The following is a 6,436-nucleotide window of genomic DNA, read 5'->3' as shown; positions in this document are numbered from 1 at the left end:
ACATTTGTACGTTCTTTCGCAAAGTAAAGCCCTGCTTCGTCGTACAAGACCGTCGCACAAAAGTAGTGAAAACAGCAGATCTACAAGCGCACAACGCCTCGCGGTGCGAGGCGTTGTGTGCTTGTAGATCGGCTGTTTTCACTAGTTTAGTTCATTTGGTAAATGATCAATACAAAATGAACGGTTTTGGACATAGAAGGTTTCCACCCGACAACGACAATATCTATGTTTTGTTTTGCTTTCATCGAGGAGATATTGCGATTATTCTCGCCTCCAGTGTGCATTTACCTACGGTATTCCGCTCGGCTCTCCATTGTAGCCATGCATATTTAACCCTAATTGTGCGTTATGAATATTTGAAGGAATACGTGATCAAAATGAATGTAAATGCAGCGTCTATTTCCATGCATGCCCGTGTATTGCCATATGCCGCCGTGTGTGTGTGTGTGTGTGTGGACGGGCGCTCGGAGTTTGCATGCGGAAACAGTTCCATTTGATGAAATGCTAAGCAGCTGACCGACTCTGTTAGATCTATCAATACTGCCGCTGGCAGGCAGGCACGCACACACACACACACACACACACACACACACACACACACACACACACACACACACACATGCACGTCTATCTCTTGCGTGGCTAAATTCACAGTATTCATTTTATCCGTTTCCAACAACTCTAGGAGGGTAACCAAATGCATTCTTAAAGGACCACGTCACCCATTTTTAACCCATTTTTAAGATGTACAAATACAATGTATTTGATTGTTTTGTATTAACTAGTCCTTGCCCGTTCGAATACATCTCCAAATTTGGGCACTGTTTCAGCATGCAGATGTTACCATGGCAGCGGTATCAGTGATGTCATTTATCTCCAAATTGGGCATTGTTTAGTATCAGTGATGTCAGGTATATCAGACAGACATCGGACAGACAGACATTTGGTCGTTTATTTCTTCGGTCACAGCTTGTCCGTATGTGTGTATGTATCTGACACTGTGGTTCTATGGGCTCTGACATCACGCTCTGGCTTCACTGTGATGTCACACTAACAGAATCCCTTTTATGCCATCAGTTCCCTGATGTCATCAATATTAAGCCATATCTAACAGGACTTCATATGGGAATGCCCATGTATGGAGGCCACATCGGCCACATACCACACTAACGGCTGGTTCTACAGACAGGGATCTCCATGTATGGGCATAAAGGGGTAAGATGTCAGATTTCATAGACATCATAGGACTTTCACATAACGAATAATGGAGTAAACATGTTTGGGCTCTCACAGCATATCTCCATATACTACAGTACATGGATCTCCATATATGGGTACCAGGGGTCTCCATATATGGGTAACTGGTCCGATATACATCACTGGCCAGATGGCCAAGAATTGCATGGCGCATTGGTCGCATGTCACCCTGAGGCGTCTTACTAGAATACGAGACAATGGCTTCTCTTATTCAAGAATGGAAAGACTTCTACAGTTTCTTTTAGCTTCGAATTGTCGTTCGACTATGTCACTGGTAGGTGGGTTTCTGAACTGCCCACAGCCCTCCTCTGAGACACAGAGAGGTACCATATCATACTGTACGTAATGAGCATTATTGAGGACCAATTATATGAAGATATGTTGAAACTGGGCAAAGTGGTTCGTTAACCACTTGAACCCCAGCATCCCTATTCTGGGTGGGGGGGGGGGGGGGGGGGATGTTGGGCAAAAGAATAGCAGATCTACAAGCTCACAACATGTCACAATACAACGTGTTGTGAGCTTGTAGATCTGCTATTATTTGGTGTAGCGTGAACAAAGAGTGCATCAAGTACAGTTGCAGGTATGTTTGACTAAAGTACAGAGGGTTTTTCAGTGGTTAAAGGTCCATTTGGTTCCGTTTGTATCCTCCAGAGTTAAAAGGGACACCCTGGATTTGGAGCAATGTGCTGCGCGCTCCCTCTCGCTTCTGGGAGACGGAACGCTTCCTCGTGTTTCCTGGTTCCCTCTGCCTTTTTTGTTCGTTCTCTCGCTCGCCCTCCTCTCTCCCTCCTGCTCTCTTCTCCTTTCTCCTTCGGAGGCGCCCGCCTTGTGCCTCAACAATGAATTAGTATTACCTCAATCAAAAAGCTACTCTGCGCTTCATTCATGGCTGTGACAGCCCCGTACTCTCTGGAGGGGACCGTACATGCTCCTTTATCTGCAGGGGGCTCCTGTGTGTGTGTGTGTGTGTGTGTGTGTGTGTGTGTGTGTGTGTGTGTGTGTGTGTGTGTGTGTGTGTGTGTGTGTGTGTGTGTGTGTGTGTGTGTGTGTGTGTGTGTGTGTGTGTGTGTGTGTGTGTGTGTGTTTGTGTGTGTGTGTGTGTGTGTGTGTGTGTGCTATAATAAGCCCTCCTCTCTGACTATTTTCCTCCCTCCTTTCCAGTTCCACTTTTCTGAGTGCGAGGAGGAAGTGACCTATATAGGCAGTCTCTCTCTCTCTCTCTCTCTCTCTCTCATTCTCTCTCTCGTCAGCTCCAGCTGCCTCCATCTCTGCGAGGATGTGTGGTGTCTTTGCATGTGTGTGCGTGCGTGCGTGCGTGCGTGTGTGTGTGTGTGTGTGGTGGGGGGGCCCTCAAATGAATAATTCAGCGGATGCCTCAACATGACTGCCTTCAATAAACCCATCCCCCTTAATGAGTCTTAATGACAGCCACGGCACGGAGACAATCAAAGATTACGTGCGAGCTTGTGCGCGCGCACGTAAGGGGATAGCGTGGGTGGGGTATAGGATGATGCAGAGCCGCCGTAGGTGTGTGTGTGTGTGTGTGTGTGTGCGCGCTCGCATGTGTCTGTGTGTGTGTGTGCGTGCGTGCGTGCGTACACGTGCGAATGTGCAGAGCCGAACGGCGCCTTTGCCCCGGGCTCTGTCAAGGTTGCCCGGGGTAATGCTACCTGAGACTTTGAAAAGCACATGAAAGCCTCAGCGCTCAGCGGGGGAGGTGACAGGAGGGGTGTGCGCTATAGAATCCTCACTGATAATTTAACTCTGAGAGGGCGGGGGTAAAAGAAATGTACCCATTTAAGTTGAGTTAAAACCTGTTTAGGCCTAGAATTATTGAACGCTTTAACCAGTGAAAAATAGCAGACATACAAGCTCACGGCGCGGCACCGAGTGCCGCGCTGCGAGCTTGTAGATCTGCTATTTTTTTTTGTAAAAATGTGTGCAAATCTTTGAATATATGTATTTTCAAAGTGAACGTTTGTAACTCATATTTTTGCTTCTGGGTGGTCCCTGGAACTAGATATTTTGAGATGGGGGTCCGTGGCCAAATAAATATCATTTTGGGGGGTCCTTCACATGAAAAGGTTTGAGAACCACTGACATAGTAGTCTCTCAAGAACAGACTAACTGAGCTCCAGTTAAGTGAAAAGGACCTTTTCTTTGATGATGGCTAGCCAGATTGCTGACATAGAAACTTGGGTTTTTCAAAAAACCTTAGAAGGATTCAAAAGACACTTATAGAATCGGGTCAAAATTCAAATTTTCACGATAAAAAAAAAAATAGCAGATCTACAAGCTCGCAGCGCGGCACTCGGTGCCGCGCTGTGAGCTTGTATATCTGCTATTTTTCAATAGTTAAAACATAAAATAATGATACAAAATACAGTGTACCCGTTCTAAATGGGTTAAATTAACATTCAAGCTTGTGACTGATGTGTACCTACAGTACAGTACCTTCTTTCCGCCCTACCGCTTCTGCAGGGTTTGAATTTCAAGATGACTTCACCGTCCTTGTGGTCGCGTGGGTTTTGACCTGATCCCAGCTACTGTATCACGTTGGCCAGAGAAACCACTGGTTTTTGAGTTCATAAAAAAATAAATGACTGGATAATTGACACCTGATGCTCCCGCCACTGTAAAATAATATTCTATAATACTAGGACAGAGCCACAGCATTGATGTACTGTAGCAGTATACGGTATTATAGTGAATGTTAAACCTTATGTAGCCTCTGGGAGAAGGTAGATGTTTACTGCTATTAGTTTTTCTTTCCAAAATAACTTCCATTAGGGCATCATTCATCCAATATTCGAATATTCGAATATCAAAGTCACTTATTTTTATTGTTTTCTCTTTAAAAAATATATCGTTTATAAAGCGTGGCTAGATAGGAAGTCATAAGAATGAGTTGTCAATGCCCCTGGTGGATGAATTTGTTAATGCTCTATACCAGGGGTTCTCAAACCTTTTTAGGCCGTGACCCCCAAAATAAACATAATTTGAACTGGGGACCCCCACCCTGACAAGCACTTGGAGTTGTAGGTATTACATTTAATTTGACTCAGTTCCGCAGATAAATATTGTGATATTTTTTTGTGAATATTTTCACAATGTTCGCCTCTTGCTTACTTAATATTTGACAGTTTGGCCAGTCCTGTCGAATATTCGACTATTCGAATACTTTCAGGTCGAATAATTCGAATACTGAAAATCACTATTTGTGAATGCCCTAGCTTCCATCTTGTTTTCACGAAGGCTAGCTACTTATCATCAGTGATGGAAGAAGTACCATAGTACTATGTTTGACTTAGCAATATGAGTAGCAATACCCAAGCTCACAACGTTTCGTGATGCGATGCTTTGTGATTTAGTTTTTTAGATTTTTTCACTTCGAATATCTAAAATATGCAAGTGGTTAACCCATTTAGTCTTGAGGCTGATTCTAAATACTGACATTTTCTGAAAAACACACAAAAAATTGCAAGAGCTACACACAGAGGCGTTCACGGCTCCTAAACATCCCACTGAAGTACAGAACTTGAGTAAATGTACTTAGTACTTTGAAGTACTACTTACTTAGCATTCAACCATCACAACGTTCCCGGTATGACATTGGCACTAGTTTGTGCCAATTCCATATGCCATGCAAATGTCTCGGGTGTCCATCCAGATAAAGATGCTTCTGCTTTCCATAATGAATCATACTTTTCCCCCAATTTGTGTTCGGCGCGACTCAATCTATCATAATTCTTGGATATAACTTAGCCCATATGGTGGACTTTGAAGCCTTTAAAAGGAGTTTATGTGAAAGCACATTGTTCCTTGACTTTTTTGGTTGTTGTTGTTTTCATTTTTGGCTATGGTTCTGTTGAGAGGAAGCAGGGGCGTCAATTGGGTATGGCAGGGGTATGCAGCTGCCATACCCTAGGTCCAGGGGGGAAAATAAAAGTTACTTTTAAATATAAATCCATGAATGTATCTTTGTCTATCTGTGCTGGTTATTATGTTGTTAAATACATTAAAATAACTACAAATGCAAAATGTAACAAAATGGTCGCTTTAACAAGGTATTATAATTATATTCTCCCCGTTTTGACAAAATGCTATATTCCCAGGTTCCGCAGGTCAGCTGCACAGCACAGGTGCGTTTACTAACATGCCACATGGGGGGGATTACATGTACTTCCTAAAATAAATGTATCATGCCTGTTGCTAAGGTATGGCAACATGACTGGTGTCTTGCAAGACACCAGTCATGTTGCCATACCTTACCTTTTGCTGAACTGACGCCACTGGTTGAGAGGAAGAAGTTCCAGACTGAAATAACAACTTGGTCCGTAGCTCGCGTGCATGCTGCTCATCTGTTGGGTGTCTCCGTGCTTTGGACAGAGGTGCGCTGGGTCCTGAGGTTCCACAGAACCACAGCTGACCCTGTCAAAACCAACACCGCAGCAGATGTACGGGGGCAAGGCTGGCACATGGGTGTCAATGCCCAAACAGCTGTGCCACCAGAGGTGGCTGCTCGCTCCTGGCAATGATGGATGACACGGACAAGTTTCAGCCATCCCTGCCAGCCCACACAACTTCTGGGCCGTATGTACTACCAGTTTGTGCTGAATGGATCCCCTGCGATAATATATGTGTACACGTAATTTATGCGTTTCTCATAGAAGTTTTTGCGCTGGTTTACTTTAAAAAGTATTATTATTATTATTATTACCTTATTAAAACTAGCTTACTACATTGAAACTACTTCATGAAAATATTACACTTAAAAAAGGTCCAAATTATGTCTAGGGCCAAGCCGAGGGCCACAACATTGTGGGAGGCGGTGGCAGCATTCCCGCTACTCCAGCGACAGTTAAGATATACAGTGCTAGTGTTTTTGCTGCTCTTATACCAACATTATTCCCTCTGCACAAACCTTCCCTCTGCAGTGCTCTAAAAGCGACTGGAGTCTGTCTCATTTCTCTCCAAAAGCCCTTGAATATGATTGAAAATGATTACTGTGATTATACTTTCCTTATGGGTTGGTGGGGGCCAGACAGACGTCCCCCCCGCGGTCTGCAAATGGGGTACCCTGGTCTATACGAACACAATTGGCCCGTGTTCGGGACATAAACAGAACTTCTCAGGCTCTGCCAAGTGCCAAGTGTCCGGTTATGAAAGGTACTGG

Source organism: Nannobrachium achirus (assembly GCF_963921795.1).
Source record: "Nannobrachium achirus genome assembly, chromosome: 20".
Lineage (NCBI taxonomy): Eukaryota > Metazoa > Chordata > Actinopteri > Myctophiformes > Myctophidae > Nannobrachium > Nannobrachium achirus.
Note: the sequence above shows the minus strand (reverse complement) of the source record.